The sequence below is a fragment of the Vicugna pacos genome, chromosome X, assembly GCF_048564905.1.
Source record: "Vicugna pacos chromosome X, VicPac4, whole genome shotgun sequence".
Taxonomy (NCBI): domain Eukaryota; kingdom Metazoa; phylum Chordata; class Mammalia; order Artiodactyla; family Camelidae; genus Vicugna; species Vicugna pacos.
The window spans coordinates 90,561,444-90,575,951 of NC_133023.1; the positions used below are offsets into that span (position 1 = coordinate 90,561,444).

At 52.4% G+C, this 14,508-nt stretch overlaps 1 protein-coding gene across 9 annotated transcripts in view; it reads left to right on the top strand.

Moving 5' to 3' along the window:
• The first annotated feature begins 4,170 nt into the window (after positions 1-4,170).
• Positions 4,171-14,508, top strand: part of BCORL1 (BCL6 corepressor like 1) — a 59,607-nt gene continuing 49,269 nt past the window's right edge. For 3 of the 9 annotated variants that reach the window (XM_072955704.1, XM_072955709.1, XM_072955705.1), the window contains exons 1-2: positions 4,820-4,956; positions 5,521-5,600. The gene's annotated coding sequence lies outside the window, so the exon portion shown is untranslated. Of the gene's footprint in view, positions 4,234-4,819; positions 4,957-5,520; positions 5,633-6,451; positions 6,729-14,508 lie in introns of those variants that run through there. The other 6 variants (XM_072955706.1, XM_072955708.1, XM_015238914.3 and 3 more) reach the window with 6 other exon arrangements.

The following is a 14,508-nucleotide window of genomic DNA, read 5'->3' on the forward strand; positions in this document are numbered from 1 at the left end:
TCTGCTGTGCCAGGGTGGGGGATGTTCGGAGGAGTGGAAGGAGGCTGTGATACACAGATGAGAAATACTGGGTTCCTTCATCCAAGGAAGGGAAAATCTGGTTGGAGAGATAGATAGGAAGAGCATAGAAGAGCTAAATAAAGGGGCAAGCTCAGTACTGTGGTGGTACCACTAAGGAGGGTGTAGGGGTCAGGGATGATGGCAGGAAAGAGCCGGCTTGAGTAACGGTTGAGTGGGATTTCAATAAGCCGAGAAGGACATAGAAAAAGTAGAGGGAACAGTCAAGAAAGTGCTCATCTTGTCCAGGGAATGGCAAGAGGGCGGATTTGGTGAGAACAGAGGCTTTGTGAGGGACATGGAAGGAAAGGTGGCTGGTACCAGATCATGGAGGGCCCTGAAAGCTACGTGAAGGCTTGTGGACTTGATTGCGTTGGCAGTGGGCATCCACAGCCAGTTTTACAGGAGGGCAGATGATTTCTTAGAGTTCCTTCCACCTCTCACATTGTGTGTTTGATTAAGAACCTTGTTAAGTGCTGAGAAGTCTTAGGGAAGGGGGGAGGCTTGACTTGGAGAGGCCTCTGGGATGATTTTAGCCCCCTTCCTCATTTCCACCCCCCTTTGGCTATAAAATCCAGAAAGGTTGTTGGTTGTTTACAGAGTTAAGTTTAACCAGACATACTGTCTCCCCATCTAGACCTGGGGCTCTGAGAGGGCAGAGACCAGGCCTTCCTCAGCTGCAGAGAGCCGCTGGAATGCATCTCCAAGAAGCAACCTGCTGCAATAGAGTTTGTGCATTTGAGATTTACGCGAGTAGGGGCAATGAATTTTCCCCTGTGGCCCCTCCCAGAGCATAAAGCGAAACACTTGTGAGCACATAGTGTCTGTAACTCGTGGTCAATCTTACTGATCCAGTACCAGCCCCACTCTTTTCCTACGTTTGCAAAGCTCTTTTTGTACCCTGATCTCCCCTGGTCCGCTTTCAACTGGGGTGATTTAGAATGAGCCCTCTGGCAGTCCTGAGGCCCTGAGCTCCAAACCTGACTTCACCTTCAACTAGCTGGGGTGCAGGGGATGAAGGGACAACCCAAAGCTGCTTCATTCCGACACTCTAAAGATGTAAACCACTGGGATTTCGTTGTTGTCATAGGGCTCGGCTGTTTTACTGGAGAGACAAGGCCTGTGATTGCAGAACAAAGCAAAGAATTGAAGCAATTACCCTGCGAATTTAGCCAGAGGTTGGTTTGGGGCCTAAATTACCCTGCCCCTCCATACCCTGTTTTGTCTGCTAAACTTCAGGAGGGCAGGGCCCAGGCCAGTGTCACCCCTAGGTCTCTGTGCTACATCTAGGGAGGCTGGTGATACCAATGCTGATAATAATAACTTGCATAAGTCTAGTAGTTTACAGTGCACAAAATTCTTTCTCATCCACTATCTCATTTGATGCTCAGGGGTGTCCCTCTGAGGGAGGTAGGACAGATACATTGATTTCCATAGTTTAGAGCTGGAGGAAGACCCAAAACACAGTACCTGGCCTCAGGCTGGCACTGCTTAAATGTTAGGGCTTGTCTGAGGTCCCACTGCTAGCTATGGACACAACAAGACTAGGATTCTGGTTCTTAGAACTCTCCAAATAATCCGCTTTCCGTTATACCAAGATGCCTCTCTGAGTCCAGCTGTTATTGATGGGAGAAACAATTAGAAAAAAATCTGCCTGAAAAAGGAATTTTTGGCATGAAATGGAGGCACTATACCATATTAGAAAGAGCTCTGGATGTGGAGACAGGACTACTGGAGTTGAGACCCGGCTCAGGAACTGAAGCCACGTGACCTTGAGCAAGTCACTCACAGCCACTCATGGACTCAGTTTCTTCAATTACAAAATCAAGAGTTGTAGTGAGAAACACAAGTGAAAGGACTTTGTAAACTCTGATGTTGTACAAAGGTAAGGTATTATTATGATGATGTTGTGGTTCTAGCCTCAAATAAAATAATCATTAATATCTACATTCTTTACAAGGTTTCCCACAGCTCTCCTCACCCTGCTCCTTGGTTTCCCATCATCTCCTGTAGGGCAGGAAGTGTGGCCCCCAACAGGAAAGGGCTCAGAAAAGCTAGAGCTTCAGCCAGGAAATAACCATCTTGCCCCAACCTTCATTTCGTCAGATAAATGATGCAGCCAAATGGTGAGACACAGACGAGTGGGAACGGAGGTGTCCAGAATCCGTTTCAGCCTCAAACCAAGGAGCAAAGTAGCCCTAAGGCCCCGAAAGCCTTAAGAGACATGGAGATTTAGTAATTACCAGATTAATTAAAATCAGCGAAGACAGCCAACTTAAATCAATGCAGAATTGGTAGGGCCTGCATCATCAGACCCAATAGAGGCAATTTCCCCCTTTAATAATGCATTTTGAATTCATATTTTGATTAGCTTAAAGAAATCATTTCCAAATCTTCACTTTCCCTTGGAGCAACTTCGGCCAAACACTTTTTAAGATGTGTGTGAGGGGTGCGTGGCAGGGTGGGAGTGGTCAAGGAAAACAGCCAGTGAAGAGGTTCCCAAAGCAAAGTAAAATGGCAAGCCGTATGTCCACACTGCTGGCAATAGATTTTGAGGTTGGTGAGGACAAGCAAGAGGGGTCATAGAACACCAGGCCTCAGACAACAGCAAAGCCATTGCAGCCTGAGTGGCTTGCTCTCCTCCACAATACTCACACACATTCTTCAAACCAGGTGAGGGAGACATACCTGGTAAGTCTCAACTGCCATCTCTAAAGTCCTTCCAAAGGAGAGAAGACACCCCATAGCTTCTAGATGGAACCTCTGGGCCTAGGACAAAGGAGGGGGGCGGGGAGGAGGAGGAGGAAGACATTAATCCTGCAGGGCTTCCTTCTAGTCCAAATCACCCTCTGGCTTCCTTAGTATTAATAAATATTAATAAATAATATTAATATATCTGCACATAAAGATTTTTTCCAAATTCCTGCTATTCATTTCACATTCCGTTTACAAAGCCCTGCACCCTCCAGGAACTGCTGGGCACCTCCCCTAATACCCTCTAGGTTGAGGCAATGTTTCTGAAGTCCCCACCACAGATTCAGGGTTGGAGCTGCTAAGAAGCACCCTAAGACTGAAAGCAAACCTGCCGGCAGCTTCAGCTCCACCGCAAGCTGCTCTCCTCTTCAGAGTTAATGTAAGGTCATCCGAGTTCCACTGTGGACCCAGGCTTCTCAGCCCTTCAGTCCCGGGGATAGCCTGGGATGTAAACACATACAAGGATTTATTCCTTTGGCCAGGCGAGGAGTCGTTAGGGTAAAGGGTAAGGGTCAAGGGGTTCAGTTTGGTGGCTGCGGAACCCAGGGAAAGCAGGCAGAAGCTGAGTTCTCTTCAAGCCAGGTTTTTGGCCCGAGTCGTGCAGGCTTCCCCCTTTACAGACCTTTCGTCCCTCTCCTTCCTCCCTCCGCCTCTCGCTCATGCCCCCCCCCCCCCCCCCGCCTCCAACTCCTGCCAGATGCCTCCGCGCCCAGGCCGGGGGCTGCCCTTTGAGGTCTGCCCAGGTTGTCTACAGACCGGGAGGTTGCCACGAAGGGTTGGCCCCCAGGGTGGGCCCCCCAGAGACGCGAAGCGAGGCAGCGAGCCCCGGCATTTTCCCTTCCCCAGCACCTGTCCCACTTCGGCGCCGGGGCTGGGGCTGCGCCCGCGGTTGGCCTGGGTGCCTGAGCGCTGGAGCCACGCACCGAGGTCGCCTGGGTTAGGGAAGTGGGGGGCCGGGGGAGGGGCGGGGCATCTGGCGGGGGCGCCCCCCGGCATGCAAGACCCTACCCCCCCACCCCGCCATACACTGAGGCTAAACGGAGAGAGAGAGAGTCACACATAAAGCTCAAGCGAAAACGCTCGCTCTCCGACCCCGAGCGGCGTTGCTCGCCCCCCCCTCCTTCCTGGAGCCAGGGACTGGCCGGGGAAGGTGGCTCCGTTCTTCCCCCGTGGCCAGTGCGGGGTCTGCGGCTGCCCGGCGAGGTTCCGGCTTCCCCGGGGCTGGCAGGGGGAGCCCCGAGAACTGCAGGCCCGCCCCCCCTTCCTCCTCCTCCTTCCCCTCCTCCCCCACGTGTCCTCCCGGAGCCCAGCGGCCTGATCCCAGCACCCCCCCGCCACCTCCCTCCTCCTCCCGCTTCGCCCGCTTCCCCGGCAGCGTGGAGAAGAGCAAAGTTGCGACAGCGGCCGAGGGGCTCTGCCCAGGTGAAGGGGGCGCCGTGGGTGGGGGGGAGACGGCGCGGCCCTGCAGCGGGGGCGGAGGGAAGATAAAGAAACTTGCTTTCGGCGGCCCCCACCCCATGCGGGTTCGGATTTTGCGTGGACCGAGCCCTCGTGGCGAGACGCGGCAACGCCGCCGGGACCGAGACCGGCACCGGGACCTGGACCCGGACCGCGCGCCTGGGTCGGCTCGGCGGGCGCAGGCAGCGGGCCAGGCCGGCACCCAAGCAAGGGCGGGGTGGGTGGCCGTACACCGGACCGAACCGGGGACTCCGGTGGCCTGCACGCGGGCCGAACCCGGACCGGGCCGAGTTGGGTGGCGAAGTAGGACGTGGATTCGGGGGCGGGGCGCGGCGGGAGGGGGAAACGAGGCCCGGCCGGACTGGCCTGGGCGTGGGGGCGGGGGGCGAGTTCGGGGCACTTGCTGGGCTCGGGACCGAGCGGTAGGGCGGGGCGGCGCTAGGGGTTGGGCCGGACCCGCGGGGAGAGGGCGAGGGGAGGGGGAACCGGGGGTGGAGTAGGGGCGTGGAGTTGCGAGCGGGGTCTGGCCTCGGCCGGGGGCGAAGGTAGATCCGCGGGGCCGCCAGCGGAGGGAGGGAGGCCCGCGGCAGCGCGGCGGCGGCGAAGGCCAGCTTCCGCGGAGTTTGTGCCCGGGCTTCCCGGGCTCCAGCCGCCTCACGCGCACAAATGGGGCTAGGGGATTGACTGGTAAGCAACTACGAGCGTTAGACGGTGATCGGCGGCGATTCCGGGAAAAGCAAGGAGAGACACCGTCTGCAATTATGCCGCCCCCCCCCACCTCTTTAGCATCTGGATTCTGCTCTCAAGGGGCCGCGGACCCTCCCCGTCACAACCCTTTCACCCTCCAGCACTCCCACTGCCTCCCCCCTCTTCCTCAGCCATCTGACTCTCCTAGGGGTGTGTGTTTGGGGGTGGACGACGACGGGGGGATGTATACTTTTCCTCTCGCGGCAGCAGCCTAGTTCATATCTTATTCCTACATGTAGCGTCGCTTCGAGTCCCATGGACATTGGGATTTAGATAATCTACCCCCCCAACTAACCCCCTTCCCAAGCGATTTGATGGCTTTTAAGGAAAGCGACGAATCCCTGGATTTCCACGCCAGGGATGAGGTTTGAGGATTGGGCTTCACCCCTCAGCTCACTTCCACTACCAACCCCTCTTTCCTAGTGAGCCATTTCCACGGGGATCCGAACTTGATGGGGGGGGGGGGAAACGGGAGTATTAATGTGCTTCTCTGTCTCTACACAGGGTCGGTGTGGCCGAGGACGGCTAGTCTCAGAGGGAAAGTAGCCACCAGTCCAACCCAGGTCGCCCCCACTATTACTTCGGTGAGGGGGGCAGCGCTAAGAAGGGGATACTGGTGGGTAAGGGCCCAGTATAAGGGAGGGGGCTGGGTAGTCGCCCCCGAGGGACTCCGTTTCTTGGCAGGGAGGGAGACGACGCGAGCCCCGGCTTCAGGGGAGGGGTTCCGGGGAGGGAGATGGGGGTGGCGACGAAGGGGGGGCGGGAAGAAGGGGGGAGTCACGCCCTGCCAGCAAGGGGAGCCTCCCTCAGGCCCCTGGGAGAAGGGGACTGAATGCGTCTGCTCTGTGCTGCCAGGCAGAGGAGATCTGGGGTCTCCGGATTTGCACACTGGATCCAGCACCGGTGGCCTGAGAAAGTCAGGTCGGGGCATAAGGTGGAAAGCGTTAGAAGAAAGAGAGAAACCCCTGGCCGTGGTGCACTGATCTTTTCCCTTCCTCAACCTCTCCCTTCGTGGGGCGTACGGCGGGGGGGGGCGTGGGGCTCTTGCAACCCCTCGGATTGAGCGCCTCCGCCTCTCCTGGGAGTCTAGCTTTTTGCCCGGCTTGCTGCAGCCACCGCTGCCTCCCTCTCCGGAATCCTCTCGGTCCTCGCAGCGATCCCCTCCTCCTCCCCTCCCCTCCCAGTGTCACCGGGGCTGCTTGGCTCTGCCCCCTTCGCCGCCGCTTGCTCCCTGCTTTCGTCCCTCCCTCTCTTGCTCGCTCCCTCCCTTCGCCTCCTCCTCCCCATTCCTCCCCCCCGGTAGGCGGCATTCTGGGAGTTGTAGTCCCTCGGAACCGGGGCTGGCGCCGCCCGCGGACCCGACCGGACTCCACTTCCCGTCGAGCCGTGCGACCGGCACCCACTCCACCAGGCTTCGCTCGCACACACAGACACACACACACACCGCTCTCCCCCTCACTCTTTCGCTCGCCGCGGCTGCTGCCAGTGTGTGGCTCTGTCTCTCCTCCGCTTTGCTGAGCCCTCCCTTCTTCCTCTCAGTTCCTAGAGTCCGACCGCCGCCGCCGCGGAGAGAGAGGAGAAGGAGGTCGGTGGCAAGAAGGGGCGGAGGGGGCATCAGATCGGGGCAGTATTAGGCTCGTGGTGGCTCAGAGTGGGTAAGAGGGAGTCCGGGTGGCGGCCTGAGCCTCCCCGCGGAGCCGACTCGGGAACAGGTGCGTCTTTTTTTCCTCTCCCCCAACCCCTCCACCCCTTTTGACTCCCCGGCTTTCTCGTATCCCCCACCCGCTTCTTTCTGTCTCAAGCCTTTCCCCAACCCTGTCTCTTCTTCGCCCCGCGGCCGCTTGGCTTGCCCCCCGGGGGCGCCGTCCTCTTCGTGTCCCCGGACGTAGCGCTCCCTGGAGCTCGCTCTGTCCTCGCCCCTCCCTTCGGGACAGCTCCCCTCCACTTCCCACCTTCGTACCCCATCCCTGCCCTACCCTACCCCCTCCTCACCCCTTCTTCCTTAGCCAGGTGAGACTTGTTCGCCACCATCCGAGAGTCTTCTTCCCGGCTGGGCGGGGGTCTCCATGGAAACGGGGGTCGGGTTGATCCTGGGGGGGAAACCATTGGAATTACCCCACTCCTCGGAAAGGGAGGTGGAGGCTGCGGTCTTGCTAACTACCTGGCCCCAACCCCCAGATCTAAGGATCCGACGATCCGAAGGGAGGCTGGCCAGCAGGGCAGGGCGAAAAAGGGCTTGTTTTTTTTGGGGGGGGGGTGCTGTCCGTGATGAAGTCTTGAAGAGACCAGGAGAAAATATCCTCCAACCTCAGAGGGGAGGTGCGACGGGTGCTCTTCAGAGCTGCTTTCTCCCTGGTGTTGGGGTGCGGGAACCGTAGGGTAAGGGGTACCCCTAGGTGGCGGCGGGGCCTGGGTTCGGGAGTGGGAGTGCTGTGATGGGGGCAGGGGCAATTATCCGAGTCCCTGGAAAAAAGGCGGGGGATGACTTCGGAGCGCCCTGGCTCCGCTGCCCTGGCTTTAGGGGCGGGGGCCGTTCGGCCAGGCGCGGCGGGGAAGGGGCTTAAATTGAAGGAGGATGAGATCGGGGGCAATTCATACTAGCCCCGGCAAGCCATGGGAGAGATCCAGCGTGCAAGCTCTCCACCCGCTTCGCGCCAGGCCTGGAGGCAAGGGGTCTGAGAGCGAAGCCGAAGGCTGCAAGGAGGGAGGCTCCGGTTACGGGGCCGGGTTTCGGGATCAGGGGCAATCCCCCCAGCCCTTGAGAAGGAAGGAGAGGGATGGCTGCGAACCCCAGGGCTCCCCCACCCCAGGTCTTAAGGGGCATGAGGAACGGACAGCAGGCCCTGCGGAGCCGGATTCGAACGGATCGCGGCTGGGGAGTGGGGGGGCCTTAGTGGTGGGCTTCGGGGGGAGCAGTCCGGCGGCGGGGCGGGCGGGCGGGGCGTGGGGCTCTGGCGGGCGGCGGGGCGGGGCCGGGGCGGCGCTGCTGCCGCCGCCGCCGCTGCCACCGCCGCTGCTGCTCCTGCTGGGGCCGCCGCAGCCGTTGCCGCTGCCGCCGCCGCCGCTTCTGGGCGGGGAACGGAGGCCAAAGAGAGTCCCGTGCCGGGGCAGAGGGCGCCGGCTGCGCGCGGTGGGGAGGGGGCCGTCCTGGGGGCGGGGGCAGGCGGGGGGTGGAGCCCCCGACGGGGGGCGGTACGAGCCGGGACGACGACGACGAGGAGCCCCGGGGGCCGGGTGCATGGAGGACGAGGTGCTGGGAGGAGGAAGCGGGGGGGTGGGTCCCGCGACGGGCCTCGTGGGCTTGGCTCCTCGAGGTTCTGCTTCGGGACAGAGCCCTGCGGGGGTGCCCAGAGGCCCGGGAAAGGACCGGGAGGTGAACTGGACGGTGGAGGGGGCCCTCCTCGCTGGGGTCCCACTGAGAGGAAGGCTGGGCCAGAGGGACGTCCGGGGCAAGGCTGGGAGGAGCCGGCCGCACCTCAGCTGGGGATTTCGCGTTGGGGAGGTGCGGGAGATTGTCGTAGGGAAAGACGTGGTCGAGGGGAAAGGCGGGAGGGGAGCACACTGCAGACCCAGGAGGCCAGTGTGGTTACCCTTCTATTCCCCCTCCCCCTCCCCCCAGTGGAAGCACTGTTTTTGTTTTATTGTTTTGAAATTTCTAATGTTGGCTGTACGATGTGGTGATACTTAATCTTTATGTCTCCTAGAGTAGACAGTAAGGACAGGCATCCCTAGGTGAGGACGCCTCTAGCCCAGGGTTTAGGGGCTCTTTATGCCTGTGTGGGAAGGGGCCCACTAACTTCTGTGACAGCTGAATACTCTCAAGGCAGTTTGGAGGCGGTCCCCGTGGCACAGAGGTGGAGTACAATTGCAAAAATTTTTGGTGAGACTTCTGGGGGTGCAACTTTGCATTACCCCCATTAGCCCATGGTTCTTTCAACTTAGAAGGCTATTTCTCAAAGTCACGCTGCTGAAACGTTTTGGGGGGAAATGGATGGGGGATGCACTTGGGGTTGGGAGTGGATTAAGTTGATAATAGAATTCCAAGGTTGGAAGAGACTTTAAAGGTCATCTAGTCCTCTGTTTACCTGTCCTGTCCTCAAATTTTGGGAGAGAGGGAATTTATTTTGGGAGAGGTGGTAGACAGCACTATGGAGCAGAGTTTAGGGGTACTTAAATTGGATGGTGATGTCACCATGTAGTGCTGAAGAGGACAGCATGTAGGAAAGAAATTTGGAGGATTCCACTGGGGATTAAATGGGTTAACCTAATCACAAGAATCATCCAGAGGCTCCAAATAGAAGTAAAATGTGGGGGGAGGAACCTGTAAAATTTTGATGGAGAAGCAAAGTTAGTAGGAAAGACTGGGGGAGCCAGGAGGAGCAGGAGGCTTGGTGACACAAGTTAAGAGAATCTAAAGGCTGATAGAGTTGAGGAGGGGCATGGCCATCTTGACTAAGCCACGTGAATATGGCTAGCAGACTCATCCTTTGATATGGCATCTGAGGCAACTGCCCTTGGGGTGTATGTAGGGGACAAGAGACACAGGCCATGGGGCATGGAGCCTTACTCAAGTTGACGTTAAGAGGGCTGACCCTGTTTCTAGCTTTGCAGCAAAGGTAGGTAGGTTTTCTGGCTCTGAGAAGTCACTGCTGGAAAAAGAGGAGGGTACCTCTGATGTCTAGGTTAAGGAGGACCAGTTCTTTAAGCCACAAGGAAGAGATGCAAGTTGTTGGGATAGGGCAGAGGAAAGCTAAGTCCCTGGTAAGCTCTGCTGTTGAAGCCTGGATTGGACAGAATGGAGGGGAGTTCCAGAAGAAATGGTGGCTGTACCAAGGGCACTTGTAGTTCTGGCTATTTTGATTCACCAATAGAGGATAGGAAAGAGAGGAGGGTCTCTTTCTTTCTCAGTGTAGACTTTCTTGGGAAGCTAAAGGGTTTCTTCAGAGGTCTCTTTGCTTTATTTGTGCTACAGTTCACTACATAGGAAAAAAAGTTTAATATAGGTGGCAGAGTATCTCAGCATGATAAATCTGGATTATGTGGTTTAGGGAGGGGCTTCTTTTGGGGGAACAGAATTATGGGAGAAAAGGACTTGAATACTAGGAAGAAAGAAGGCAAAAAGAGAAGTCAGAAGAGGGTTGGTTGGGCAGTGAAGAGGGAAGAAAGATGATAATCACTGGTCCCATTTTAGGGCCAACTAAGGGAAAAGTGGAACCTTGAAATCTCCAGGATAATGTTTTCCAAAATAAAATTTGAAGAACCTTTAAGGCTCTTTACACTTTCATGCTAGAATCAGTAAGTTTTGGGCAAGAGAAAAGGACGATCTTGGGTAAAAATAGGGTTGGGGAGCAACTGATATGTAGGAAGAAATAGAAATATATTTACCCATAAAGAAATAGGGAGTTTAGAGATAGTGTACAGCCTGAAAAATGCAGAATAGAGAAAGAAGTTAGGATAACGAGCCAAAGGAGGGGAAAGTGTTTACTCAGGTGTCATCTGGAGCTGGTGTGGAGAAGGTAAAAACTTGCCTTTGATAGCCGCTGCTCCAAGAAGGCCCAGGAAGTAGAGGTTAGCAGGGATCCAGGGCTTGCAAGTCTAAGCATTAATTAGAAAATCTAGACTAAAGTAAGGATACTGAATAGGGGAAGGAATTCACCCTTCTAAATAGAATGGCCTTGAAAGAAGGAGCAAGTGGGAATACACCAGTTTTTCCAGTCTGCAAGTGGGAGGAATCCTAGATATAGGGAGGTGAATGATGGAAATTCCAGAATGAATCAGGATAAAGAATAGTGACCTGAGAGCCTTGGGCCAGAATTGGTGGGTTGGGTGGGGGCATGGAGGAGAGGCGCTAATAAGGGGTTGGACATTTGGAGTGGTTCATTGATTCTAGGCTGAGCTAAGTTTGAGATGGAATAGAAGGGCCACAGAGGATAGGGAGCTGTTTTCCAGGGTCAGCTGGCATCTGAGATTGAGAGTGGAGGGGTTCGTGGTTGAGTTGGGTGGGAAAGTGAACACTAGAGTGGAACAGAGAAAGTGCTGGGGAAAGTGGAGATTATTGAGATGAAGTAGACGGGAAAAGGGAGAAGCCACTGATGATTCCATGAAGGGGGAAGAAAGGCCCTAGACCTTTGAGTTTTCAGAAAGAAAGAAAATTCCTTAATGCTGGAGTTCCAGTTGGGTGTGAGTCTGCTTGTCAGGAGGTTTAGTATTAGAACTGCCAAAGAGGGAGGTAATAAGTAATCTACCTTTTGACCACTAGGATGCTAGTACAGTATTTTATATAATCTCACATACAAGGCTTTATTAATGCCAGTTCTTGAATGGTCATCCTTAAAATAATGTAGAAACTGTTCTCTAAATCATACCCTTTCCCACTGTTCATAACTTAAAAGCACTCTTTTATGATGAAAACTTTCTTTGGTGAACTGAAGTTGAATTCTGGTCAAGAGTAAAATTTAACTCTGTTTTCTATCTCCATAATTCAAATATGCTGTTCTGATTCCCTCTTTTTTTTTTTTTAAAGCAGAAACCACTCTTTCCCCATAAAACATTAAAAAGTGGATCATTGTTTAAAAAGTGGCTGCAGGCTGCATGTCAAGGTCATATTCTCCCTGGTCAATGAATTGTGATGAATTTGAAGAGAGATGATTTATTGTTTGTAAAATGGGATAATTTTCAGCTTTATTCGTGAGAGTCTGCAAGGCAGAATACGTCTTCATTTGGTTTTAAGAAGACCTTAAGCTAAGTATCTGTGAAGAATCGAGAGTAGTGAGGGGCAGGCAAAGCTTTGTGTTTTGGGCTTCTTTGTCTGCTAAGAAACAAAATTTGGTTACCTCATTGCTAAGGTATGCCTAGAAATCTTAGTGTTAGTGCCATTTAAGGGTACAGTTGAGTTTTGTTATAATGCTAGTGTCCAGGGACAAGGAGAACAAGGAGTTTTTCATTTTTCCAAGTTCTGTAGAGACATGCACCACATGTGGCTCTGAGCCTGGGAATGAGTGGATGCACTCTATACCTGGATCCATGCACTGATTGGGTACCTTACTGTAAAGAGGCTTTACGTAGATTGTATCATGCACAGGTTAATGTGGTCCAGTGGTTCTCAAACTTTAGCCTGCATCAGAATTACCTGGAGGCCTTTGAAGGCATACAGCCTTAGGCTACTCAGTCTTTGTTCTTCCACTTCCTAGTGGCAGGAAGTGAGTCATTTAACTTTCTTGAGCCTCAATTTTTTCATCTATAATATGGAGATGATAATCCTCATCTCATAAGGCTGTAAGGATTACACAATATGATGTATATATAGCACCAGGGCCATAGCAGGTGCCCAATACGTGGCACCTGTTATTATATTACAATCTAGTTTTTCTTATTCAGTTGTATCCTATGACATTACCTTTTTATATTATGCTACGGAAACATGGTAGCTGAAAGCTATCGATATCTCCTGAGTGCTTCCCTTGTATCTTGATTCTCTGCTTTTTCGCCATATTCCTGTTGTATTAGTACATATTTAGCATTTACGACATGGTAGGAAAAAGTAGTTTGCTTCATCACTACATTATAGCACCCACCTTTGAGGTAGAAGTGGCAGCTTTTTAACAGCTGTGCTCAGTATTTCAGAGCAGGAACTGAAGGGTGTATATCCAGTTGAAACTTCAGGGGACATTTTGGTCCATGCTTTAAAAATGACCCAAACCTAGTTTACTAGGGTGACATTTTAAAAAGCCATTGCTTTCTGAAAAGGGCTGCTGTGTTTAATTATGACTGGTTGGGCTTCCCAGCTGTCTCTGACATCTGGAAGTTCTACAAGAGCTGGTAGATAGAGCCAGGGTCTGGTATGGCCCTATGACAAGGGTGTATTCATCAGCAATTGGATAGGAGAGAATAACATCACAAGTAGCTCAGGTATCCCGAAACCAAACTTGTGGGCAGAGAAAAACGATGGACTGTAAAATATAGTCCCTCTCTGCAGCCAAAGTGGACTTTGATGCCAACAATAAGCTATGCCAATATAGGGAGAGTGTGACAGCAGGCCAATTTAAAACAGTAGATCAGTTAACAAATTAATAATTTTTGTTTGACTTTGGAAATGCATTATTATTCTCTACCTGTCCCCCTCCCCAGCAGATTTACCTTCCTATTTATATTCTGCTTAAGCAAATATTAAAATGAGTTGTTCCCTGAGCACACATCTACTGTAAGTGGCAGAAGGCAGTCCATAAGTTGGCTGGGTTTAAAAATGAGCTGTGGCTAAGCCACAGTCAGATAATTGGAAGTTGACTTTATTGTTTTGCCCCAGCCCAGTTTTATTTTATTTCTGCGATTGTCTTTATCGTGGAAGTAAGGAAAAGAAAAAAGACAAAGTTTATAAGAGAGCATGAGAAATAAAAAGAATCTATAGACCCAATGCTTTTTACATAGGGTTCTTGGTTTCTGTTTGCCATAGAGGGGATTTCAGTGTTTCCCTGTAGTTTAGCAAGTATTTATTGAGTGCATATTGTGTGCCTTGTATCATGCTAGACACTCTTTGGAGGGGCTACTAAAAGAAGTAGAAATATACTTTCTTCCTTGAGAAACCTATAGACTGGTAGCAGGTGGAGCCAATATTGAGAGTTTTAAATTCTGTGAGTTAATTGTGTGTGTGTGTGTGTGTGTTTGTGTACCTTTGAATGAGTAATATATATAAAAAGAGTTGAGCCCATAGTCTGGAGTGAGAGAATAGAAAAAATAGGCTGGTATGGCCTCTCCAAATATTTGTGTAAGAGGTCCAGGACACTTTTTTTTAAAGGCCAAATTTTGATGAGAGGGAATCCTCTTTAGGTGAAAAATTCCATATCATGAATGAAGTATACTTGAAATGGAGACACCTAAGGACCACTGTCACAGTTTATGGCAAGGAGGACACAGAAGCCTCACAAAAGGGATTCAAGTCTCAGATTACAATGATTCACCTTTGGAGTGTGAAAGACACAAAATAGTCACATGGTCCTGCTGAAGACCAAATTGAAGAAAGCCAACTTTTTTTTTTTGGTCTAGTAGAAATGAGAAGTGCTCAAAAGATGACCCTCTTAGGGTGACATTTTGAGAGGGCTTTGCATTTTGAAAAGGACTGATTAATTTTATGATGAGTACTTAGGTTTTCTAGATATCTGTGACATGTAGAAGTTGTACAAAATCTTGTTTCTAGAGCCTAGGTCTGCTATAGAGCCATAATAAGGTGTTTTCCTTAAATGGAGTAAGTAATTTCCTTGCAGCAGGAAATGGAAGTGAGTACTTTTTGAATAATAGGAAAAAGTATCTTGGCAGTGGGGGCAAAAGCGAAAATGATCTGGTGGCAAGAAAATGTACATGAGAGATTAAAACTTGTTTTTGTCTACTTCATTGCTGGAATCAATTACCTTTGGTCCGTTCGAGTGATTTTGTGTTATTCTCAATTTTTACAGATGACATAGTAGCTGGACATAGTGAGGTGTGTGAGATGGTTGAGAA